At 34.4% G+C, this 27,784-nt stretch overlaps 1 pseudogene; it reads left to right on the top strand.

Moving 5' to 3' along the window:
* Positions 1-445: 445 nt before the first annotated feature.
* LOC109091220 lies at positions 446-26,647 on the top strand (annotated as a pseudogene).
* The last annotated feature ends 1,137 nt before the right edge of the window (positions 26,648-27,784 follow it).

Below are 27,784 nucleotides of genomic sequence, written 5' to 3'. Positions count from 1 at the left end.
AAATAGGCTAGATTTGCACGTTTTTCATATCAGATGTTTGATTCTCAGGTTTATGACAATTTCTTATGTAAGATTGCTTTTTAAGAAGTTGTTTGAATAATGAATATGTACAACTTTATGTTTTTTTTTTTTAAATGTTATTTGTAACTAGGTAAAATTCTGACAAATAAAGGTGTATCTTTCAGGTGTTTCATGATTATATAGACAGCTAGCTACCCAGATTAAACTAAATAAAAATCACACTAAACGAATCTCAACGCTTACATTGCCTAATATTATAAATAAATGCAATATACGAACATCGTTCTGGTGATTAATGATAGATAGATAGATAGATAGATAGATAGATAGATAGATAGATAGATAGATAGATAGATAGATAGATAGATAGATAGATAGATTCAATTAAATAAAAACGACAATAAAAGGTTCTAAAAGTTTATCCTCACGTATTTTTGAGGTGAATAATATTTTTTGATCAGGCACGTTTGGGGACGCCAAATGCAGGGGTCCTGATATCGAAAACTATCAAGCGCCGTCATTTACAGACGAAACTTATGAATTTTAACACAAGCACATGAGGTAAGACTGACATTACATTCAAAACACAACAGTGTTCATGTGACTGACTGAAAATCTCTTTGTTTCTACCGTTTCCGTCTGTTTGCGGCATACACGTGTTGATATTTGACCCACGAGCGGCCTCGGACAGCTAACGGCTAATGCTAATTCACAAACACTCGGTTAAAACATCAAATCGCTTCTTTAAAATGATCGCATTTCTGTTATATATGAACTGCATATTTTAAAGTTAAATGACATTGAGATGACAGTGACAGACAGTGGTTTATTTGTTAATGCAGCTGTTGCTGATTGTTTTTATTTGGTCGATGTGTTTGATCCATGTTTGTTACTGAGAGTCTGTGTTAGGTCAGAGAACGGCATACAAAGTAGGATACGTGTGTGAATGTGTTTTGAGAGTGTTTGTGTGTGGTATAGCTAGTTAGAGTCTGTGAACGGAACCGGAATGTGGCTTCATTTGAGCCTGCAGAACCACACCGGAAGCTGATCACCTGCGCGTGATTGACAAATAAACAAATCAAATATCCTCGTCATCGCCAAAATGTGGGGAATACAACCAGAGCAGACTGAGATGATGTATCCCATAATGCAGCAGTACAGATGATCCAGAGTGACTGACATTTTTATGAATTTGATCTGATAATAGTTTTTAAAATTTGATTAAATGTGCAAAACATAAAAACTAAATAAAACGAACAAAGCAAAACAAAAACAAAAAAAGTATTTCGATGTAAAATATAATCAAAAATCTTATTTTTAAAAGAAGTGTTATGTATACGGTGCATTTTTCAATGCTGTATTTTATTAAAATTTGACTGCAAAATATAAAAAAACAGTATGTTCTTACAAATGTATGAAAAAGGTATGCCGTATACAGCAGCAAAGTTTGTTAAAAATGCAAAATGTTTTTAAGAATAGTATGCCATGTGCAAAAATTGATTACAAGTGCAAAATATATATATAAAAAAAGTATACAGTGTAATATTTTTAAATGCAAAATTTTTCTTAAAAGTGCAACTTAAGAAAAATACAAATGTATTAAGAAACTGTATGCACAGTATGTTTTTTAACGTTTAATTGTTTTAAATTTTATTATTTACAGGGTTTTTTTTCAGTGCCAAATTGTTTTCAAAAACATTTAAGAAAGTATGCCATGTGCAAAATTTTATAAAAAGGTGATTTTTTTTAATTGGTTTCAAAAACATTTAAGAAAGTATGCCATGTGCAAAATTTTATAAAAAGGTGATTTTTTTTAAAAGCAACGTTTGTTATAAAAAGGTGATTTTTTTTAAAAGCAACGTTTGATAACAAGTGCAAAAAATATATATATATATATATAAACTGTATACAGTTTATTTTTTTTATTTAATATATTTAAAATGTATGCCATATGCAAAGTTTCATAAAATATTTTTGCATACAGTATATTTCTCAATGCAAAAGTTTTATTAAAAATGCAAAAAAAATATATATATATACAGTGCAGTGTAGAAAACACAACCCTTGACTTTCTATGTTTGTATTTATTAACAGATACGGTTTGATTAGTTTTATTGTTCTGTTTTGTTTTGCAGTAGCAGTAGCAGTATGCCTGCTGAACGCAAGAAGTCCGTCAACATGGAGGAGAAAGAGACGGGCTCCTTCAGCAGCAAGGACAGAGACGCAGACAGACAGGCCGCCGCGCCCAAGAGCAAAGACGAGACCAAGATGAGCGCCAAGAAGGACGGAGGCAAGACGGCGGAAGATAAGAAGAGACGGGCTGAGGAGGACAAGAGGAAGAAGGAGGAGAGGGAGCGGAAGAAGAAAGAGGAGGAGAAGCAGAGGGCAGAGGAGGAGCAGAAGAAGAAAGAGGAGGAGGAGAAGAGACAGCAGGAGGAGCAGGAGAAGAAGCTCCTGGAGGAGGAAGCCAGACGACAGAAAGAGGAAGAGGCTGCTCAGCTCAAGTAAGACAATGTAGCACAAGTTTCTATTTATTTTTTCCAGAACACTAAAGGAGCATTTAAGGTCATATAAATCAAATTTACATACAGTACAGGTCAAAAGTTAAGAAACATTACTATTTTTAATGTTTTTGAAAGAAGTTTCTTCTGCTCATCAAGCCTGCATTTATTTGATCAAAAATACAGAAAAAAATGTAGTATTGTTTTTTATTATTACAATTTAAAATAATGTTTTTAAATGTATTACACTTTAAATGATCATTTATTTCTGTGATGCAAAGCTAAATTTTTAGGATCATTATCACATGATCCTTTAGAAATCATTCTAATATGATGATTTCATTATCAAAGTTGGAAACAGTTCTGCTGCTTAATATTTTTTCAGAACATGTGATACTTTTTTTCAAAGTTGGAAACAGTTCTAAGTAAAAAAAAAAAAAAAAATAAAAGAAGCTATGTTTTTAAATATAAAATATTTTGTAATAACAATATACACTACTGTCAGTCAGTAATTTGGGGTCAGTAATTTTTTTTTTTTCTTTTTTTTAAATAAAATCAATACTTTTATTCAGCAAGGATGTGTTAAATTGATAAAAGTGATAGTAAAGAAAATATATTATTAGAATATATATTATTAGAATTTTTTTTTTTTTAATAATAAATGCAGTTCTTTTTAACCTTTTATTCATCAAATATATTAGACAGCAGAACTGTTTCCAACACTCATAATAAATCAGAATATTAGAATGATTTCTAAATGATCATGTGATAGACTGGATGTTACATGTGACACTGAAGGCTGGAGTAATGATGCTGGAAAATTCAGCTTTGCATCACAGGAATAAATTATTTTTTTAAAGTATATTCAAATAGAAAACTATTATTTTAAGTTGTAATCATATTTCTCAATATTACTGTTTTTTTCTGTATTTTTGATCAAATAAATGCAGGCTTGATGAGCAGAAGAGACTTCTTTCAAAAACATTAAAAATAGTAATGTTTCCAAACTTTTGACCTGTACTGTATTTACCAAAATAAAATATGATTAAATATAACTATAAATAATGTAATCTTCCTACAGAAAGTTGTGATTGTTGCAACAAGCTCTTTAAAAACATAATTTTCAATACAGCATTCTTATTAAAGCTCCACCTTTTATATGTCTTTATATTAAAATTCCTTTGTTTATATATTTTTTTTATGTTTTTTTTTTTAAACCAGTCAAAATTATTACTTGAAAAAATTTATTTTAACTGAAATATATATATATTTTTTAAATGAAATTCATCTAGTATATGAGAATAAAATATTATTCCAGGAATAAAACAGGAAAATATAAAAATAAAAGCATATTAAAATGCGTGGTTTTGTTTTGCAGTGTTTTTTTAATGGATTTGAGTTTTTATTTTATTTTTTTTTATATTTTTTTTTATTTATTTTAATTTTTGTTAATAAAATGTTTATTATGGTTTTAGTTTTAGAAAATTACTAAAATGAAAATATAAAATAAAAACTGCTTAAAAAATTCAATTAGAAACTATAATAAAAGTATAGTTAATTAAAACTAAAGCAGTAATGAAACATATTATTACTTGAAATAAAATAAAGATTAACTGAAATAAAATAAAATATTTAAAAATTGTTTTTTGAAATATAATAAAGGTTTACTGAAATAAAATAATATTTAAAAAATCTTATTATTTTTTTTGTAATAATAATTATTAATTGAAATAAAAATATTAAAACTAAACAGACATATTGATAAAACAATAAACTGATAAAATGACAAAAACACAAACTATTTTGAAACTTAAAAGCAGGGAAAATAAAAACTATAATAGCATCTCATTGGTACTCTAATTTGTTTTTTAATCAGAGTTTGTTGTGTGTCTCATCAGAGAGAAAGAGGAGGCCGAACAGCTCCAGCAGGAGGCGTGGGAGCGTCACCACGGCCGGAAGGAGCTGCGCGTGAAGAACCAGCACGTGCAGGAGACGCGTCCCGAGGAGGCCTTCTTCAGCCGCCTGGACTCCAGCCTGAAGAAGAACACGGCGTTCGTCAAGAAGCTCCGCACGCTCACGGAGCAGCAGCGCGGCTCGCTGTCGCATGGACTTCGACTCGCTCAACCTCAGCAAGTACATCGTCGGGGAAGCCGTGAGCTCCATGGTGGAGGCCAAGCTGGATTCTGGCGTGGGCTGCGCCGCGCATCTCTGCTCACTGTTCCACCAGCGCTACGCTGATTTCGCACCGCTTCTCCTCGCCGCCTGGAAGAGACACTTCGAGGCCCGGGAACAGGAGGAGAAGCTGCCCAACGTGAGCAAACTGAGGACTGACCTGCGCTTCATCGCCGAGCTCACCATCGTGGGTCTGTTCACAGATAAAGAAGGGCTGTCGCTCATCTACGAGCAGCTGAAGAACATCATCGGCACCGACCGAGACACACACACTCATGTGTCCGTCATCATCAGCTTCTGCAAGCACTGCGGAGACGATATCGCCCGGGCTGGTGCCGCGGAAGGTCAAGAACGCGGTGGAGAAGTTCAGGCTCGTCCTTCCTCAAGTCAGATCATCAATGCGGAGAAACAGCAGCCGTTCCAGAACCTGCTGAGAGAATACTTCACCTCCCTCACCAAACACCTGAAGAAAGACCACCGAGAGCTGCAGAACATCGAGAGGCAGAACAGGTCAGTCTCTGTGTGGACCCTTTTCGCAGGAGTCTTCCGTTTACACAGTGTTAATAACTCTGGAAATGTGTCAGGGTCCGTCGGGGGGCGGTTGTTTGCAATCTCATGATTTGATTTGATTATTGACAGAAAATGTATATGTTTATTTTATTATAATTTTTTGTTTGTCTAAAATGAAAACAGAAAATGTAAAAATAAATCTAATTCCTTTCATAAAAGTCTCTAAGCATTTTGTGGCGGGCATGCTTTATAATAAAACTACCTTCAGGAGGTTATAATTTCTGGAAGTTTTTTTTTTGAATATTTTTTAGTGTGTCTAAATATTTTATAAATTATTTTATAAATGATATTTGTAATGTGTTTTTTGTGAAAGATTTTTTGTGTGAAATATTTTATATATTATTGAAAAAAGCTCATTGACATGACAGCATTTCTCTCGAACACGGTGTTAAAAAACAAATATTTATTATAAAGTGACGCAACGCCAAAACAGATATAAATTGACAAAAACTCCCAAGAAAATGACTGAAAATAGAATTTTAATTAGAAACTATAATAAAATAAAATGAATTAATTAATAACAAATTGACTAAAAGTTTCAAATTAAACTGAAAGCAGAAAATATGAAAATAAAATCTAATAAAATGCATGTGTGCATCTTCTTTTATGTCAATTTCATATATTTAATTAATGAGTTCATTAAGAATAATGTGACAAATTTAGTGTGTAAAATATAAAAAAAAAAAAGTATTAAAAAGTATTAAAAATTATTTTTGTTCTTTGCTCGTTGGCATCATTTGTATTTTTTTTTTTTTTTTATGTTATATATATGAAAATAACTAAAAATGAAATAAGGAATAAAAACAGACATGCTAAAAAATATATATATAAATTGACAAAAACACCCAAGAAAATGACTGAAAATAGAATTTTACTTAGAAACTATAATAAAATAAAATTAATAAAATGGCAAAATCACCCAAAAAAAATGAAAATGATGATTAGTTTTAAATTGAAATGAGAGAATATATAAAAAAATGACCAAGAGTTTCAAATTAAACTGAAAGCAGAAAATATGAAAATAATGATTAATAGAATTTATGTATGAAGGTGTAATGAAAAGTTATAAAAATAAATCTAATTCAAAATATTAATAAAAACTGTAATAAAATAAAATAACACTGATATATACACCGGCTGTTTAATTAAGCTCATAACTTGCATAAATGCGTTTACTTCAATGAGTCTAAAGAGTGAGTCACTGAATCATTATATTGGTTGTTTGTTTGAATGTCCATGTGATCTGTGTTTATTTATGTGCAGCTGATCTGTCTTTATGAATGCGGTGTTGAGTTATTCACTCAGAAACACAGATTCAGAAACAGTGCTGTGTGTAGCTCTGAGATGATTTTCATTGATTGCGTTTGAACAGAGATGATAATGTTTTGTGTGTGTGTGCAGGCGTATCCTGCACTCTAAAGGAGAGCTCAGCGAGGACAGACACAAGCAGTATGAGGAGTTCGCCACCTCCTATCAGAAGCTGCTGGCCAACACGCAGAACGCTGGCCCGATCTGTCTGGACGTTCAGCTGAAACATTGCCTGAACTTCCTGTGGACAAAAACCGCTCCAGGAAGGTGCGACCGCCGGCACGACCTCATCTGTGTGAGAGCTAGTCTCGGCATGCGTGTGATCTGTTGTTGATTTGTGTGGCAGAGCACGGTCCGGGCATCGATATCTTTACTCCGGGGAAACCGGGAGAGTACGATCTGGAAGGAGGGATCTCACCAGCGGAGGACGAGGACCGCGCGCGCAACTTCTACGAGAACATGGTGGATCTGAAGGCGTTTGTCCCTGCCATCCTCTTCAAAGACAACGAGAAGAGCAGCCAGCCCAGCAAAGGTACTGAATGCTTTCCCTATTAATACTGTCATAGTGTTTATTAATATTTAGAATTAGCCTACATTTTTCCTTTTTAGTAATTTCCTTTTAAACCGTTTGGGATTTTTTTTAAATCATTTTTTCCCGCTATTTAGCATTTCTTTTATTTCAGTTGTAGTAATGTTAGTACCAGTGTTGTTTTAGTATTGTTGAGATATAGTTTATAGTTTTTATTAATATTATAAATCAGTTTCTATTCATACATTTTCTGTTTTACATTTAGATTTTTGTTGAGATATAGTTTATAGTTTTTATTAATATTATAAATCAGTTTCTATTCATACATTTTCTGTTAGTCTGTTTTTTTTATATTTTGAGTTAGTGTTTATTTTTACATTTTCTGTTTTAATTTTCATTCTTTTAATTTTTAGTTTTTTTTTAAGTATGTGAAACGTCATGTGGTCTTTGTTGTTGGTGTGCAGAAGCACGAGAGGGAAGCAGCACTGAGGAGCTGGAGATGGAGCTGGAAGCGCTGGACATCGCTGATGAGCCGATCGATCTGGACACAGCCGACGAGACTGAAAGTGAAGAACTGGCCAAAAAGTGTAGTTGGTGATGGAGGTGGGTGTGCTTGCTTTTTGGTTGTGAGACGATAGTCCAGAACCTCCAAAACCTCCCGAGGGCACTGAAGGGGAAGTGCAGGATCTCTCCAGCAGCCAAACTTTATCTCTGTTTTGCTTTTTTTCCCATGTATTTCTATATATAAGCAGATTCATTATCATAAGTCAGTGTTTGAATTGTCATGTTATATATATGTGTGTGTGTGTGTGTGTGTGTGTGTGTGTACAGAGCAGGAGGATGAGGAGGCCAGCACCGGCTCTCATCTCAAACTCATCGTGGATGCTTTCATCCAGCAGCTCCCAAACTGCATCAACAGAGACCTGATTGACAAGGTGAAGAGATAAAACACACACACACACACACAGACTCTCTCTCTCACACACATACACACACACACACATGCACACACACACACACACACAACACACACACACACACAACACACCACACTCACACAGACTCTCTCTCTCTACCCAACACACACACACACCACACACACACACACACACACACACACACACACACACAGACTCTCTCTCTCACACACTTACACACACACACACACATGCGCACACACACACACAGACTCACACACACACAGACTCTCTCTCTCTCTCTCTCTCTCTCACACACACAACACACACACAACACACACACACACACACACATGCGCACCCACACACACCACACACACACACACAGACTCACACACACAGACTCTCTCTCTCTCTCTCTGTCTTTCTCACACACACACACAGATTCACACACACACACACACACACACACAAAACACACACAGACTCACACACACAGACTCTCTCTCTCTCTCTCTGTCTTTCTCCACACACAACACATGCACACAGATTCACTTTCACTCACACACACCACACACATTCACACACAACACACCACACAGACACCACAGTCTCTCTCTCTCTCACACACACACACACACACACACACACACACACACACACACACACAGACTCTCTCTCTCACACACACACACACAAACACAAACAGACATACAGTTTTAATAATTTTAGTACTTCAACTTAAAACTTCTTCAATTCTAATTTTTATTCACATTTTTTCATTGAATATTTCACTTTTTTTTCATGTTTAGATTTTAAGTTTTTATTTTTGTATGTTTTTTAAAGCTTTACCTTAAATACTTTTATTTTGTTTACATTTTCAGATTTCATTTTAGTTAAAAAAAGTTATTGTGTTTTCATCATTTTATTAGCTTATAAATATTTCTATTTATCTTTCATTTTCTTTAATTTCAGTTTTAGTAATTTTAGTACTTATTTAATAATGATAGTTAATATTAATAATATTCAGTATTTTATTTTCAGTTCTATTATTAAGTTTAGTTTTTTCATTGAACACATTTTATGTTAATGGTTTCATTTTATTTTAGTCATTTTGTTATGCTTCTATAATTAAGATTTTTTGTTTTCAGCTTTATTTCAAGTACCTAAAACTTTTTTTTTTTTTTTTTTTTAATTGTTTGGTTGGTTGTTTTGCCTTTTTCCTGTTTTGTGTTTTTTCTGGTTTGTATTTCTGGGATTTATGTATGTGAATGAAAAGTAAGTCCGAAGGAAGGTTGTTGGTTCTATTTTTTCTTTGCAGTGCCCAGAAGAGGTGTGTGTGTGTGTGTGTGTGTGTGTGTGTGTGTGTGTCAGGCTGCAAGCGTCCGCGCCAGACAGAGGTGTGTGTGTGTGTGTGTGTTTACAGCGTGTTTTAGATGTTTTGATTTGATGGGGTGTTAGTTCTTGTTTTTTAAATGGTTTTGTATTATTAGGTTTTCATTTGTGTTTGTTAGGTTGGTGTGTGTTGCCGTTCTACGCTCGTCTGGTGGCCACTCTACACCCGTGTATGTCTGACGTGGCCGAAGACCTCTGCTCAATGCTCAAAGGAGATTTCAGATTTCATGTGAGTGTGTTTCTCATTAGCTAAAGGCTATCAAATGAGGTATTTTAGTACCAGAACAAGTTATTTTAGAATTAGGATGCCCTAAAATGCTGTCTGGGAGTCACCAGAAACCAGTTTCACACCAATAACACATGAAAGTGTGTGTGTGTGTGTGTGTGTGTGTGTGTGTGTGTGTGTGTGTGTGTGTTTCTTACAGATCAGAAAGAAGGACCAAATCAACATTGAGACCAAGAATAAACGTGTGAGGTTCATCGGGATCGGGGAGTTGGCCAAGTTCAAGATGTTTTGCAAAACAGACACGCTGCACTGCCTCAAGGTGAGCTGATGACACCTACAGTGTGTACTAACTAGGGAAGTCAGCAGTAGTGCTTGACTATGAAGTCCATATTAAAAAAAAAAATGCAATGATAGCAGTTTCTGTTAATTTGATTTGTTTTTATTAAATATGTTCTGTAAATTAAGGAGGGAGTTCAATACAGTGTAACTGTTTTATTTTGAATTACTATTAAAAATAATTTTTGGTCATTGAAATTAAGCTAAAATAAAATATAAATATTATATGAAAAAGTTTAAATGTTTTTTTTTGAATTAATTTTAAAAATTGTTAATTTGGTTATGTTGAGGTACCTATTATTAAGGCTAATATATGTAAACTGAATTTTTTTACCAGTATTTTTGTTGTTACCTGTAACTAAAACTAAAACTCAATGTTTTTTGATTGATGTTTGTTTATTGTATTAAAATTTGATTTTTGTATTTCTATGTATTTCTTATTCTAAGCATTCTTGAAATGCTAAAATAACAACAACAAAAAAATCTATAGACATAAAAACTATCTAGAAAACAACTAATAAAAATGACGTAAGATAAATGTAGTATGATGATGGATGGAGAAAGATATTATTATTAAAATTTAATTGTATTTATTATATTATATTATATAATCTCAATGATACTAAAATTAAACGGGGAATAACTGATAAAAAATAAATGTTTAATTTGAAGTATTAAAATAAACTAAAAATGAATTAAGACTGAATTTAAAACTGAAATTACAAAAACCACAACAAAATTACTAAAACTTAAAAATTGTAACAAATATAAAAATATCCTAAATATTAATAAAACCAATAATAGTGTCTCAGTGATACTAAAATTACACTGGAACTAAATTAAACATAAAATAATTTTAAATTAAAGTGCTGAAAGTTATTGGTATTGAAATTAAATATGGAGATAAATTAAACATAAATTTTTTTTTTAAACTAATAAAATGACAAATATACATAAAATTAATACAACTTTTTTTTTACAAAAAAATAAAATGAACTGAAAATATAAAAAACTTTATATTATAAATTTTTAATATAATAATAGTATATTAGAAATACTAAAACAGCACAGGTTCAGTAGCATTGATAGCAGTGATATTAAAGTTCATGTGCTGATAATAACATTGACTGCTGAAACTATTGTATCATGATGTCCTCAATACAGACATTTATCCCAGCATCTCTAACACTGTGTGTGTGTGTGTGTGTGTGTGTGTGTGTGTGTGTGTGTGTGTGTGTGCAGATGCTGCTGTCTGATTTCTCTCACCATCATATCGAGATGGCCTGCACGCTACTGGAGACATGTGGACGCTTCCTCTTCCGCTCGCCGGAGTCTCACCTGCGCACGAGCGTCTTACTGGTGCGTCTTCACACAAGCAGACACACAAACCTGCAAACCTGCAGCCGCCCTCTTCATGCCGTTGATCATGTGTGTGTTCACAGGAGCAAATGATGCGTAAGAAGCAGGCTCAGCATCTGGATGTGCGTTACGTGACGATGGTGGAGAACGCTTATTACTACTGCAACCCTCCGCCGATGGAGAAGACGGTGCGCAGGAAGAGGCCGCCGCTGCAGGAGTACATCCGCAAACTGCTCTACAAAGACCTGTCCAAGGTCACCACGGAGAAGGTGTGTCACACATGCACTGGACGCAGGGTACCGCGTTTCTTGTGTGGCCCACATCATGCTAAATATGAACATTTTTATTCATTTGAGTCCTACAGAAGTGTGAACATTAGGCAGTGTGATTGTATTTTGCGTCAGTTTTGTCCCTCCGGACATTTAGCAGTGTGTATGTGGTCACTGGTCCTATTAGTAGCCTGAAAATAAAACTTAAAGTTATTAAAATTGTGAATAAGTTATATACAGAAAGCAGCCTTTATAATCACTGAAGCTGTCAAACAGTTCAGTTCAGCGCTATATATATATATATATACAGTATATAGGTATAGTGATAGGGATTTGTTTTTTTTTTTTTAGAAAAATACATAATTGGTTAAATATATTAGAAAATACATAAATATACAATTATATTAATAGTATATAAAATTATTATGTTATAATACTAGTCTACATATTATGTAAACTAATTTTGCATGTAAGTTTTAAATTATATTACAATATATAAAATATAAAAATACTGCAGTGACTAATATATTATGAAAAATTATTGTAAATACTTTAAAAAAAACATTAAAAGCATTAATATATTATAAAAATATACAATTTATTAAGCATTATTATAAAAGTATCTATTGTTTAATAATAGTGTGTGTGTGTGTGTGTGTGTGTTATTCTTTTATGTACAGTAAAAGAATAAATGCATATATAGTAGAAAATACCTTAAAAAAGCAAAATATAAAAATGTATAGGAAATATGTATCTTATTTTTAAAGTATTATTAAAATATGTTTTGTTTAATAATTGTGTGTGTATAGTAAAGTATAAATACAATGAAAAATTATAATATATAACACAACAACAATATTTATTTATTTATTATTTATGTATTTAAAAAATGCACATCATTTAAATACAATGAAAAATTATAATATATAACACAACAACAATATTTATTTATTTATTATTTATGTATTTAAAAAATGCACATCATTTAAATTAATTATTGTATATATTATATTTACTTAAGGATGTTTCCAATCTACAAAGACACAACAAGCAAGTTTTGTTGTCTAGGTGTTGAGGCAGATGAGGAAGCTGTCCTGGCACGAGCCGGAAGTGAAGAGTTACCTGATCTGCTGCATGATCAACATCTGGAACGTCAAGTACAACAGCATCCACTGCGTGGCCAACCTGCTGGCAGGACTGGTGGCGTATCAGGAGGACGTGGGCGATCAATCACGTGGTGGACGGAAGTTTGCTGGCGGAACATCCTGTGCTGCATGGAGGTATCGGTGTGTGTGTGTGTGTGTGTGTGTGTGTGTGTGCTTACAACCCATTACTTGATTGCATTACTTCTAGTCAAGTCAAGTCACACTTATTTCTATAGCACTTTATGCAATACAGATTGTTTCTATGCAGCTTCACAGTAATAAACATGAAAATCCTTATATTGGAGAAACATCAGTTCAAACTTCTTTTATTGTGGAAATATTTGTTTTGGATTCTGTTGAGATCTGTATATAAATTTATTATTGTTTCACTAACAGATTAGTATATTTTTAAAATTTTGATTCAAAATATTTAGTCCTTATTAGGGGTGTGCAAATTTATTGAATTTCTAATCGCAGTTACAATTATGGATGCCACAATTATGTAATTTTTCAAAGTCCACTCAATGTTATTCTGCGTGCTTAAGATGCGTTTTTTTCTTTCTACATGTTATCTTAAGGGTTTTTCACATTATATTAATTTTGGTTTTAGTATAACATTATAATACCATTCATATGTTAACTTTTTTATAATTTAAAGAAGAAACCACTCCGATGTATAGCTGACATTTGAGGCTTAATACTATAGAAAAGCAATGAAAGATTTAAGTTTTAGTTTTTATTCAGCTTGTTGATTTTCATATAAAAATACGGCATGCAGTTGCATCAAACAATGGTATAAACATCATTCAATGTAAATTGTGATAATCATAATTAATAATCATAATTACACTTTCTAGGGAATAATCGACAATTATGATTTTTGTCATAATCGTGCAGATCTAGTCCTAATATAAGATTTTATGCATTTAGTCATTATTTTCGTTCCAATTAAACACATTAAGTAAAAGCATTAACTCTTAATTACAGAAATGTGTATACACTACCAGTCAAAAGTTTTTAAATATTTTAGTTTTTTAAAAGTCTCTTCTCACTAAGCCTGCATTTATTTGATCAAATACAGTAGAAAAAAAGCTATACAGATACAGTAAAAATAGTGAAATATTTTTATATTGTAAAATAGCTGTTTTCCATCTGAATGTCTGTTAAACTGTAATTTATTTCTGTGATCAAAGCTGAATTTTCAGCGTCATTGTGTCACATGATCATCATTCCTCAAATATCATCAGCATCATTGTGCTGCTCAATATTTTTGAAAAAACTATGATACATGGATTATTCAGGAGTGTTTAGTTCAGTGTTGATTAAGTTTAGTACTAATATAGTTACTAATTCTATAGTAACTTCTAATTGTAGTAACTAATTATGTGACATTAAAAAGAGAGAGGCGTTTAATTGCATTTGTCAGTGCACTTATAATAATAGAAAGCAAAAACATCAATGGTGTCAATAATGTCATATGATGTAAATCCTAAATCAGCATGCTTGGATTAGAGATTTTGAGATGCTTCAGAGGTTGATGTGTGTTTGGTTCTCAGGTGAACCAGCCCAAGTTTAACCAGCGGCGGATCAGCAGCGCTAAGTTCCTGGGTGAGCTGTATAACTACCGTATGGTGGAGTCTGCCGTCATCTTCCGCACGCTCTTCTCCTTCATCTCGTTCGGTGTGAACGCGGACGGCTCTCCGAGCCCGCTGGACCCCCCCGAGCACCTGTTCCGCATCCGCTTGGTCTGCACCCTGCTGGACACCTGCGGACAGTACTTCGACCGCGGCTCCAGCAAGAAGAAGCTCGACTGCTTCCTCATTTACTTCCAGGTGAGGACCAGCCAATCACAGACGGGTGACCGTGTGCCACGTCTCCTGTGATTGGTGGAAAAACCTGGGCTGTCGATAGAGTAAAGTCATAAATGTTGGCGTTATTGTGATATATTTTGGCTTTAATTTTTGTGTTATTTAGCTTGTATTTTTTTGATGATTATATTGTAGTATTTTGATAAAAATATATTAAAAATTGTATTTAAAAATATATATAATATAAGATTGTGTAAATGTGTTTTTGTAAAATTTTCATATTTTTTAAAAATAATACAGTGACAGCGAATGACTTTCCTTCCATCTGAATTTTTTTTTTTTATCAATACATTGGCTGTTTAGATGATGTTTTTTTTTAATCCATCATTTACATTCACATTCCTGTGAAGCAATGTCTGTATCATAACTTGCCTGCCAAAAATAATTATAAAAATTAAAATAAAAAAAGATTATATTTGCATAATGAAATTGAAGCCTATTTTTAGGTACATGTAATAATTTATTTTGCATTGTGGTATTATTATTATGGCAATTAAACTCTTAATCACACAAATGTATCAATGTTAGGTACATGTAATAATTTTTTTTGTATTTTATTTTTATCATTATGTTTTTATTTTAAAGTATTTTTTTTTGTATTTTTTTTTTTTCATTTTTTGATTGATTAATTTATTAATTTATTATTTTTTTTTGTTTTTTTTTTTTTTTTTGTTTGTTTTTTTATTATGATTTCCACAAAAATATTGTGCAGCACAACTGTGTTCAAACTTGATAATAATCCAGAAATGTTTCTTCTTTTGAAGCAGAGCAAATCATCATATTAGGAATGATTTCTGAAGATCATGTGACACTGAAGACTGCAGTAATGATGCTGAAAATTCAGCTGCACATCACAGAAATACATTACATTTTAACATATATTCACATAGAAAACAGTCTTGTTAAGTAGTAATAATGTTTTTACTGTAATTTTGATCAAATGAATGCAGCCTTAAAAAGCAGAAGAGGCTTGTTTCTTATTTATTAAAAATTTAAAATCTCTAATTGGCTGAAGATATTTTGTTTATGTGTGTGTGTTGTAGAGGTACGTCTGGTGGAAGAAGAGTCTGGATGTGTGGACTAAAGATCAGCCGTTCCCCATCGACATCGAGTACATGATCACAGATACGCTGGAGCTGCTGCGGCCCAAAATGAAGCTGTGCTCGTCTCTGGACGAGGCCTGTGCTCAAGTCACACAGCTGGAGAGAGAGTTCCTCGTCAAACTGGGTACAACACTCGTCTGACACTGAGAGTGTGTGTGTGTGTGTGTGTGTGTGTGTGAGAGTGTGTGTGTGTGTGTGTGTGGGTGTGTGTGATGGGTGTGTGTGTGTGTGGGTGTGTGTGTGGTGTGTGTGTGTGTCTGTGTAGTGTGTGGTGCGGTGTGGTGTGTGAAAGGGTGTGTGTGTGTGTGTGTGTGTATGTGTGTTGTGTGTGTGCGTGCGTGGCTGTGTGGAACGCGTGTCTGTGTCTTCGTGTGTGTGTATGTATGTGTGTATTGTGTGTATGTGTGTGTCTGTGTCTGTCTGTGTTGTCTGTTCAGTGTCTGTGTCTGTGTGTGTCTTGCTGTCTCTGTGTGTGTGTGTGTGTATGTTTTCTGTATTTTTGGGTGTGGGGTGCTGTGTTTGTCTGTCGTCGTCATTTATGTACTCACGCGCGTGTTGTGTCTGTGTCTGTGTGGGTGCGTTCTGTGTAGGTGTGTGTGTGTGTGTGTCTGTCTGTCTCTGGTGTGTGTGTGTGTGTGGGTGTGTGTGTGTGGTGTGTGCGTTGTTGCTGTGTATGTGTGGTCTGTGAATCTGTGTGTCGTGTTGCACTCGTGTGTAGTAATTTTGTGCGGTGTGACTGTTGTGTGTCGTGTGTGTAAATTGTGTTGTGTTGTGTTTGACGGGGTGTGTGCGTGTGGGGTTGAGTGTGTGTCTGGGGTGAGTGCGTCTGCCGTGTGTGGCTGCGCATCGTCAGTAGCCTGGGACGTGTGGGTGGTGTGTGTTGTGTGTGTGAGTGTTTTTAGTCGCGTGTGTGTGTGTGTGTGTGTGTGTGTGTTAGGGGTCCATGCTATGGCCGGAATTGTTTTTTTTATTTTTTTTTGATTTAGATTTTTTTAATTTTATTTTTTTTTTTGTTTGATTTTTTTAATTTTTTGAATATTTATTTTTTTTATTTTGGTTTAGTTTTAGCTCTGTTTAACTTTCTAAATTTAAGTTGAATCAAAATTAGTTTGATTTTTAGTGGTTTTAAATATATAATTTAGGATTTCATTGTTTAGGTTGTGTAGTTTATAATAGTTTTTTTATATGTTTGTTTTTAATTTTTTTTTATGTATTTTTTTTTATTTTTTTGTTTGTTTTTTGTTTAATTGGTATTTATTGTTATTTTTAGTTTTATTTTTTTGTTTTTTTTTTTGTTTTTTTTGTTGTTTTTTTTGGTGTGTTTTTTTAGAGTTTTAGTATTTATATTATGCTATAATCAAGGTTATTTATATATTTTATTTCTGCTTTTGTCAAGTTTTTTATATATATATTAGTATTTAGGATTTAATTTAGTTTTTATATTTTATTTTTATGTTTTGTTTTAGTTATTTTTTTGAGTAATATACAGTCAATATTTAAAGTTTGTTATTCATCTAATTTTTATTTTACTTTATTTAACAAAAATGTTTCTAATAGTTTGACTGTTAGTTTACGATAATGATCCTGATATGATTCATAACAAATGAATCAATCGGTCTGACGTCAGTGCAGAAACAGTTCGGCCTAAGCTAATATTATGAAACCGAACAAATCATAATATTATAAAACAGTTCAGATTTTAGATATTCACTGTTGGACGGATTAAATAACCGAGTGCTAGTGTGTTTTATGCAGTGTTTTGCTGAAGTCTACTGGGCCAAATGTGGCCATATTTGAGGAAACACCCACATACCGTCACACCACCCAGCCCTAGTGTGTGTGTGTGTGTGTGTGTGTGTGTGTGTGTGTGTGTGTGTGTGTGTGTGTGTGTGTGTGTGCGCGCAGCCGTTCTTCTAGTTGTTCCGCTCATGTTTCTGCTCTCCCCGTCGAGCAGCATTCCTCACACAGACACTGGTTTGTTTCAGTGTTTGGTCATTGACGCTTCACGCCTGACGTCTGCTGAGAGAAAGACACACATTCCTGCCGTGAGTGTAAGAGTATCAGTATTAAAGCAGCTCAGACTCAGAATAGCTCTCCAGGAATGCTGTCGTGTGTGTGTGTGTGTGTGCCGTCCGGCTGGTTTTAAACCTCAGTCATTCTGTAGTGCTGGTTTATTTTTATCCCTTGTGGTCTGGTTTGGTCAGTAGCAGCATTCCTGTGTGTGTGTCCAGGCCTGGAGAAAGACGGCCGCTCCTCCAGCGCCATGAGCGAGAACGAGCCTCTGGATGAGGAGGATGATGATGACGAAGACGAGCGAGGGGCGGAGACCGAGGAGCAGTCTGGAAACGAGAGCGAGATGAATGAACCCGAGGAGGAGGTGATTGACAGCTTTAACTCCGCCTCCTGTCTCAGTCTTTAGAGTTTACTTTGACATTTAGTTTAATGATGATGCACAAAGAAGGAGAAAAACACACACCAGCATGAAACACTACAAAATCTAAATTAAATTCATTTGCAAATTTAAAAAAAAAAAAACACCACTTGAATTTTATTTATTGATTTATTTAATAAACACATATACTCATACATTATATGTGTGTATATATATATATATATGTGTGTGTGTTATAAAAAACATTTTATATATAAAATTATACATTTAATTAAATTCTATGCATAAAATTATATAAATTATATATGTAATTGTATTTACTAATTCAATGAATGTTTTTACTTTAAAATACAAACACATTTATTTATAATAAATTTAAATAAAAAAAATAAAAAAATTTTTACCAAAGGTGCAAATTACTTTACTTTGAAAAAACTACTTTTGTTCATTTCTAAATAAAAATACACACACATACACACACAAATATAAACATTAAAAATTGCTATTTAGCTATATATATTAATTTTGTATATATATATTTATTTTTTCAAATTCCAGTTAATGTTATAGCTTTTAAATAAATGTAATATTAAATTAAATGTAAAAATACTTTGATGAGAGCACTTATGTCTTTTATAAATAAATCACACACAAATGCATTTGATACACATATTTTAAACACCTTTCAGGTGAGTTTTTTTCCAGATGTTTTTCTAGGAAAAACAATATAGTGTTTAAAGAGAAATTGATGTTTAGAGACGAGATGGATTTCACATGTATGCATAAACCACGTGTTTTGTGTCGCACACGTGTTCAGGAGGGCTCAGACAACGAGGAAGAGGAGCGTGAGGAGGAAGAGGAGAACACTGACTATCTGACCGACTCCAACAAAGAGAACGAAACGGATGAAGAGAACAACGTGAGTGTGAGGCGGGGGTTCGGTGGCTGCTCTGAGCTCTGAGCTAACGCTGCTGTTTGTGTTGGTCAGGAGGTCACTATCCGCGGCGGGGGACTCAAACACGTGGCGTGTGCCGAGGACGAGGACTTCATCCAGGCGCTGGACAAAATGATGCTGGAAAACCTGCAGGTGCACAAACACTCTCCAAACCATTGTGCTTTAGCTCCTGTACATCCAAAACTTACCCTCTTTACTTTCGTAGTTCTGTGTCACATATGTGCTAGTGTAGAGCTGGAAGTATTTAATTTTTTATTTTTTTCAAGAGCTATTCCAAGTCATATGGTCTATTTTTATGATACATTAATGGTGTATTACAGTGGGGTTTAATATCTGTGGTCACTATGAACACTTTATATGGAGATTTTCTACTATAAACCTAAAAAAAAAACATCATTTAAGTTTGAAACAACATGAGGAGGAATAAAAACTATCGGCTTGAATATTTATGTCTAGATTTTTAGCATATAGCTGAGCAGTGAGACATTATGAGTTCAGTAACAGTTCAGTGACGATGGTGCAAATAAAATACATTTTAAAAAATAGTTTTTAGAGTTCTAAAAGTAAATAAAGATTATTGTTTTACAATAAAATACGATTTCAGTCTTTCAACGTTAACATTTTGTGTTAGTTGCCAGTTCTTTGGAATTATCTGTGAAATTAACTAGATGTTTTTAACAATTAATCTGTATAAATGTTAACAATTACCTTAATAATTAAAAAAAATTATAATAATTAAAATGATTTAAAAATATATTATATTTTTAAAAGATTTTAAAAATCAAATTCAGTTTATTTGAATATTTAAAAAAATGACAAAATTATAAAGCACATTCAGTTCCTTTTTTAAATAATTGTATTGTTTTTGCTACTTGGTGCAAAATAAAATAAACATAATTAAACATTTCATTTAATTATAAATTAGTGCAAAGTAAATTTTGCACTAAAAAAGTTTATATAGATCAGGCTTTATTAGCTCAGTTTATCCACATGAATTTTTTTTATGAATTTTATTTATTTATTTCAATTATTTTATTCAATTATTTATTTTTGTTAATAGATTTTTTAAATTAATTTTTTAATTAAAAAATAGCAAGAAATGTAATATATGCACTATATATTCCAGCTTCATATCTGAGTTTATCCACAAATATCTTTAAGTGTGACCTGGATGTGTGTGTGTGTGTGTGTGTGTGTGTTTTTTGTGTGTGTGTGTGTGTGGTGGAGAGGAATTGAGATGCAGTGAGGTTGAATCTGGTGATTCCCCTGCAGTTAAAGAGCCAGCTGAAGAAGAGCTCCGCCCCCTCCTGCACCGCAGACGCAGACGCAGACATCAGCGACACCATGCAGTTCGTCATGCTCACACGCAAGGGCAACAAACAGCAGGTACAGCATCTGTGTGTGTGTGTGTGCGTGTGTGTGAGAGAGAGAGAGAGAGAGAGAGAGACGTGTGTGTGGTGTGTGTTGTGTGGTGTTTTTTTTTTGAGAGAGAGAGTGTGTGTGTGTGTGTGTGTGTTAGGCCTGGGACGGTATTGGATTTTTCTTAAAGCGGTTGAAGAGTATTTTTTTGGGGCGGTATTTCTGTTAGCAGTTCACAACAGAGATCTGAAGATAGAGCATCATAAAGCACAAACAAACACATTTTTATTTATCGTAATTGATCAGTAATAGATAATTACTTTGCATGTTTTATTTTCATATATTTTTACCTTCAGATTAGCCCCCTACACAGTCGTCGTCATCAAACATCACTTAAACTATAACGACTTTTGCACACACAGAGGCTAAGCAATTGAGCATAAGGAACACGTTTATTTAGACATTTATTATTTCACATTTAGAAAATAAGAACATTTAGAACAGAAAATAATGGTCTGAAAAATAAAAGTGCTGGCAAAAACGAAAGGCGCTATGGTTTACATCCCAGCCTTCATATTTTTTTGCTAGAAAAACTAGCATGTTTCACTTTGTCAGTTTTTTAAGGGAGCCCTGAAAGACGTAAGACGACGTTTAACCTGACCCCATACTTGCAGCACTGAACACACGCTTCTGAGGGAATGCTTGTAGCACAAATGGTCATATATTTTCGGGTAGGCTACTTTGGAAAGCAGGAGGGAATCGGACACTATTGTCCCCGCCACCAGACAAGAGGGTCTGCGTGTGGGAATCCAGGGCTTCCTCCTGCAAAATACCTTCTGATTTCTGTGTGTTCTACACGAATTCTCTTGGGGGTCGGAGTAGATTGATGTTTTTCTTTTTTTTCCCCAAGTAAGTCAGCCAGATTCGGTTTTTTTTATTACTTATATATATATGAATTATACATGTAATATGAATTTATATTTTATTTACATATTTGTACATGTTTTAGCTATATTAATATTTATATAGATATTCGTGTGCGCTTTTTTGTCTCAGTGGTTTAATGAAGGCTACCCTTTAACGAAGGCATATAGAGTTTAATATAATATGTACACATATAGGTGCAAATTAATATAAATAGTTTAAAAATCTATAATATATATAAATATTATTTATATTATATATTTTTACATATTTATATTTTATTTAGCCTATATCTCGTGTGCGCTTTGGTCTCAGTGTGGTTCAAGGCTAAGAATAATTTAACGAATGCTAGCTATTTAATTTAACAAAGTGTCGCTGCTCACAATATTGTGGTTGTTTTTTAACTTATAAATAAGATAAATATAAATAATATTTATAAATAAGATAATATAAATAATATTTATAAGTTAAAAAAAACAATGACCCGGGGGTGGTAGCGACACTTGTTAAATTAAAATAGCATTCGTTAAATTATAGCCTTTGAACCATACTGAGGACCAAAGCGCACACGAGATATAGGCTAATTTAATATAAATATGTAAAATATATTTAATATAAATTATATTTATATAGGCTATATTGTAGATTTTTTTAAATATTTTATTAATTTAGCCTATATGTCTACATATTTATATATAAAATGACATGTTTCGATGGATATAGTAGCTAAAATGCGCAAGTTGTCGGCTGCGCAACCACGTGAGAGAATTGTGTTAAGCAGAATAAGCATGTGCAATTAAAAAACTGAGGTCCTGCTTTTTTGGCTTTCTCATGAGTCATCCGCCTGGATTTTACTGCTTTAGTAAAATGAAATGGAAATTCAATATATAGGCTACAAGACAGTACACAGGTACTCTAGGCCTAATAGTCAATACAAATTGAATGCTATTTAGCCTATTAGAGGTGCATAGATAAATTTTTTAATCTAGATTAATCTCACTGTAAATCTTGGAAATTAATCTAGATTAAAATGGCTCATTTGACTTCTGACGAAGGCATCAGATGTGCAGGCCAAGGTTTTTTTTTTTTTTTTTTTTTGTGCGGTGATGACGGTTACAGGTTTAGACCCGCGGTAGCATCAACGTGACCCGCGGTATTGCGGTAATGCGGTACCCGTCCCAGGCCTAGTGTGTGTGTGTGTTTGTGAGAGAGAGAGAGAGTGAGAGGTGAGAGTGTGTGTGTGTGTGAGAGACGAGAGAGTGAGTGTGTGTGTCCGTTTGTGAGAGAGAGAGAGAGAGAGAGAGAGAGAGTGTGTGGTGTGAGTGTGTGTGTGTGAGAGAGAGAGAGATTGCGAGAGTGTGTGTGTGTGTTTGGGAGGAGAGAGAGAGAGTGAGAGTGTGTGATGTTGTTTGGGTGGAGAGAGAGAGAGAGTTGAGGAGAGTGACTTGGTGAGGATTGTGTGAGAGAGAGAGAGAGTGTGAGTGTGTGTGTGTGAGGTGAGAGAGAGAGAGAGTGAGAGTGTGTCAGGAGTGTTTGTGTGTGAGAGAGAGGGAGAGAGAGTGTTTGGAGAGAGAGTGTGTGTGAGAGAGAGAGGTGTTTTTTGCGGAGAGAGAGAGAGAGTGTGTGTGTCGTGTGTGTGTGTGAGAGATGAGAGGAGAAGAGGTTGTGTTGTGTGTGTGTGTGTGTGAGAGACAGAGAGAGGTAGAGAGTAGAGTGTGTGTGTGTGTGTGGTGAGAGAGAGAGAGAGAGAGAGGGAGAGAGAGAGATTTGTGTGGGTGTGACGAAGAGAGGGAGAGGAGAGAGAGAGAGAGGCGAGAGAGAGGAGAGAGTGTGTGAGAGAGGAGAGAGGAGAGAGAGATTGTCACCCGAGATGAGAGATGGAGAGAGACGAGAGAGAGTGTTGTGAAGAGAGAGAGAGAGTGGGTTATGTGTGTGTGTGTGTTGGTGCGAGAGAGAGAGCGAGAGAGAGGAGGAGAGGAGAGAGAGAGAGAGAGAGAGTGAGAGAGAGAAGAGAGAGAGTGTGTGTGAGCGAGAGAGAGAGAGACGTGTGTTGTTGTGTGAGAGAGAGAGAGTGTGTGTGTGTGTGTGTGTGTGTGTGTGTGTTGGAATGGTTCAGGTCTGCAGGGTGTGTTCAGGATGTGGCTTTGGGAGTGTAAACTACAGCACACACACACACACACACACAGCGTCTTTGTTTTCATTCTGCTGGTGTCTCAGTGAGTTTAACCCTTCACAGTCTTTCAGAAACTTGACATTCAGACACGAGTTTTCTTTTTGTCTAAAAGCTACCAAAATAATAACAGTAGTACAAGTGAAGTATTAATATCTACAATTAGTATGTAAAATAAATTTAATTAGTTTAACATTTAGTAAAAGTGCAACATATTTTTGAGATCTTTTTTTATGTGATCTTTAAGAATAATTTAATATTGATTATTTAATTAAAAATGTAAGTAAATTCTAAAATGGTGTAAAACAAATTAATAAGTAAAAAAAAAAATTATTAAATTATTTAAACAAGGAATTAAGCTAGGAGAAAGTTTTTTTAACTAAAAACAAAGATAAATATTGCCTTTAATTCCTTTTATAAATAACATTATTTTTGTTACTTTCTTAGAGCCAAGTGAAATAATTTAATTGTGATATTGTATATTTTTTGTTTCTTATAGCTTAAAATCTTAGTTCATCCACAGAAATTACATGCAAGATCTTAAATAAATTAATTAAAAACCTAATTCAAATATTAATTATTGCATAAAATAAAATAAAATGTAATATAGAAAAGGTAACAAAAATAACTGATTTAAACAAGTAATTAAAGGTGATATTTGTCCTTCTGTTAAAATACGTTTTCATATACTTCCTTAGTTTAATATCTTAGTTTATCCACAGAAATGATGTCTTTAAAATAACATTTTATTTACATTTATTTTTCGTTCAGAAAGTAGCAAAAAAGAAAAACATAATTGAATGATATAAACAAGGAATTAAAGCTGATATTTGTGATTTCATTGTTAGAAGACTTCCTCATCGTTGAATGTCTCTGTGTGTGTAGTTCAAGATCCTGAACGTGCCTCTGTCGTCTCATCTGGCGGCCAATCACTTCAACCAGCAGCAGGCGGAGCAGGAGGAGCGCATGCGCATGAAGAAGCTGACGCTGGACATCAACGAGCGGCAGGAGCAGGAGGACTATCAGGGTGAGCAGTCCTCGCTGCGCGTCACAAACCATACAACCCTGTGTGGTTGAGCTGTCGCTGCACATCGTCTATAACCATGAAGGGTTGTGTGTGTTGGATTTGTATTTAGTAGTAGGCATGATTCAGTTACAGACTGTTTTTTTGGTGTTTTGTGGTTTGTGATTTTGGTGAAGTGGTTCGGTCGGTGGCTCGGTCCCGCAAACACCAACAGAGAGCGCCGGCCACGATACCAGCACCCAAAGGTAGCCCCGAACGCAGACCTCATCTTCAGACCGCGGGCAGGTCAGACACACACACACACACACCTCACTCACACTCACACACACACCACACAAACACTCTCACTCACACTCACACACACACACACAAACACACACAAGCACACACGCGCGCACACACACTCGCACACACAAACACACACACAGACACACACTCTCTCTCTCTCTCTACACACTCCAAACACAAACACACTCACACACACACACACACACACTCTCACACAGACACAGACACACACACACACACTCTCACACACTGTCTCACACACACACACACACACACTCACACACAGACACACACACACACACACACTCTCTCACACAGACACAGACACACACACACTCACACACACACTCACACTTTTTGTTCAGGTTACAGGTGTGCATCTTGACACAGAACCATCACACTGATGTATTTTAAGATGTTTCAGAGCAAGATATTTTCAGTTTAGACGGCTCAAACATGCTTTTTATTCTGGGACTAGCTTTAAGCCTTGTCTGTGAAACCGGGGGATAATTATAAGCAAAAATAACACATACAAACATTTTTAGAAAAGGGATATTCCCAACTTTCTAAATAGATTTGTCAGTTGCAAAGCATTTTGGGATGCACCATTAAAACCAAAATCATGAAGTGACTTCTCAAATCACAAAGGCTGCGTTTTATTTTACTGTGAAATATAACAGTAGTAATTATTATTATTTTGCTTAAGATTTTCATTAGTAATAGTATTATTAATATTGATATTTTTTATTTTAACTTGTATTTAAAACCTTTATAAAAATTTATTATCATTATTATTATTTAAAAAAGAATTTTATATTATATATATATATATATATATATGTATGTGTATTTTACAATGCATATACATACACACTCACACGCATACACACACACACATATATATATATATATATATACAATTAATACATTTACAACCCACAACTAGGGCTGCATGATTAATAAGAATAAACCTGAATCAAGATATGGCTCAGTGCAATTATTCCAAAGGTTTTTGTATTTTACAATACAATAAACAGTAGTAGTATTTATTTTTTTTATATTTTTAGTAGTACTATTTTTTTTTTTAATTCATTATTTTATTTTATTGTTTTTTTTTTTTTTTAATTTTTTTTTATTTTTTTTTTTTTTTTTTTAATTATATAATTGTTTTTATTTTTTTTTTTTTGTTAATTTTATTCATTACTACTATAATTTATTGCAATATTGATATGTAATGGAGCTTTATTTAAAAATATAAAAATTGTACTTGCAAGTTTGATCTATAATAACAATAAATCTAGTAAATTAAAAAAATCACTATTACGTTTTTCTCCGAATTGTGCAACCTAGATAGGTAAGTATTTTAGCAATTAACTTTGACCTTGTGTTTTGCAGTGTGCGCTGATGGTGTCGGTGCGAGCAAACGACGAGTCGAAGACAGCAAGAGAGAGATGGACAGCGGTGCTGCGGTGGGACCGAGACACACCCCCCTGACTGCAGTCGCCACGGCAACCGGAGACGAGCCGCATCAGCTGGTGGACACGGATGGAAGCGCGCGCACACACACACATACACACATATGCGAGACTGAAATGTCTCTGCATTGACACACACACACACACACAATGCGGAGGTGGTTTTATTGTGTCAGGTACAGTTTGATGGTTGGATAGCGAGAGAACCGAGACTCTCTAACGGAGGACAACTCAATGTTTTTGTTCTTCAGACGAACTTCGGGACGTGTTCTGTTCTTTCTCCTGCTGTTTATTCTCTTAAACCTCAGCGATCGTTCCTGAGCGAGCCGTGCATGGGCTGAACGCAGCCGGTAACCTGTTCGCTGTTGCAGTAAAGTGACTTCCTGTGACCGTGAGAACGTCTCTCTGTGTCTGTGCTCTCAAACACACTCACCAGCTTGTTTTACCGCCGAAGTGAGTCGCTGAACTCATAACTAGTGCAGCTGATCAGAATGCAGTCGGACCAGACGCACACACACCTGTGGGAGGAACAGGTAAGATCTGGTGATGCACTTGAGCCGAGCTCCAGGAAACAGGAACGTCTGTTTCAAGCATCTTTAAAGTCACACATTTGATGAAGAAGAACTGAAATCAAATACGGAGGATGTTTTCGTACTAGATTCACTCTGTCCACACACATTATTAAAACTCATAAAACCACAACATGATTAAATTCAGGTTGAGAAAATAATGTACTTTAAATATTCCTGTAATGAGACATTAGGGATTTAATTATTAAATTCTGGATTTCTTAATTCGTAGATTTTCTGAGATCCACCTTTCTGCAGTTTTTGATTTAGTTGTTCTCTGTTCTGTGTTTGTATTGTGCTTTGGATTGCTGATTTTTCTAGTCTTTTCCTTGACTTGATTAAACATCGCTGTTAAACTTGGTGAACGTTTGTGAAGTTCCTGTAACGCATCTCCAAACTGGACATTATCTGTAAGATTCGGTTGCAAATGAACATCTTCGGACAACATGATGAGTTTCATTGAATTTATTCAGAAACAATCGCTGAAAATTAAAGATCTTCACCAATGCAAGAAAATATACGTTACACAGAGGTGGAAATGAACTGTTGTTTTGTTTCCTGTGTGTGTGTTTATATAGTGTCACATGTTCACAATCATGCATTCAGTGTCCTTCAATAACTGCTTCAATAAAAGCAAAAAACCGGAGTCGCTAAAAAAAATAAAATAATAAAAAATCAAACGCACGCATACATTAACACTCACGCTCATTCATTCTGGAAAAAAACACACTACAGGTAAAACAAAAACAACAACAGCATGTGATTGGTGGTGATTTCAGTCCCATTTAACTAACAACATGTTCCAGATCTAGATTTGGATGGCTGTGGTTTAGTGTGGGAGGAACTAAACATACATTTACAAGACCTTCTGCGTGTTTGAAGGCTGCGGCATGCTGGGAGAGAAAGATC

The sequence above is a fragment of the Cyprinus carpio genome, chromosome B4, assembly GCF_018340385.1.
Source record: "Cyprinus carpio isolate SPL01 chromosome B4, ASM1834038v1, whole genome shotgun sequence".
In the NCBI taxonomy this organism is placed as follows: Eukaryota; Metazoa; Chordata; class Actinopteri; order Cypriniformes; family Cyprinidae; genus Cyprinus; species Cyprinus carpio.
Note: the sequence above shows the minus strand (reverse complement) of the source record. Positions and strands in the feature narration are given on the sequence as shown.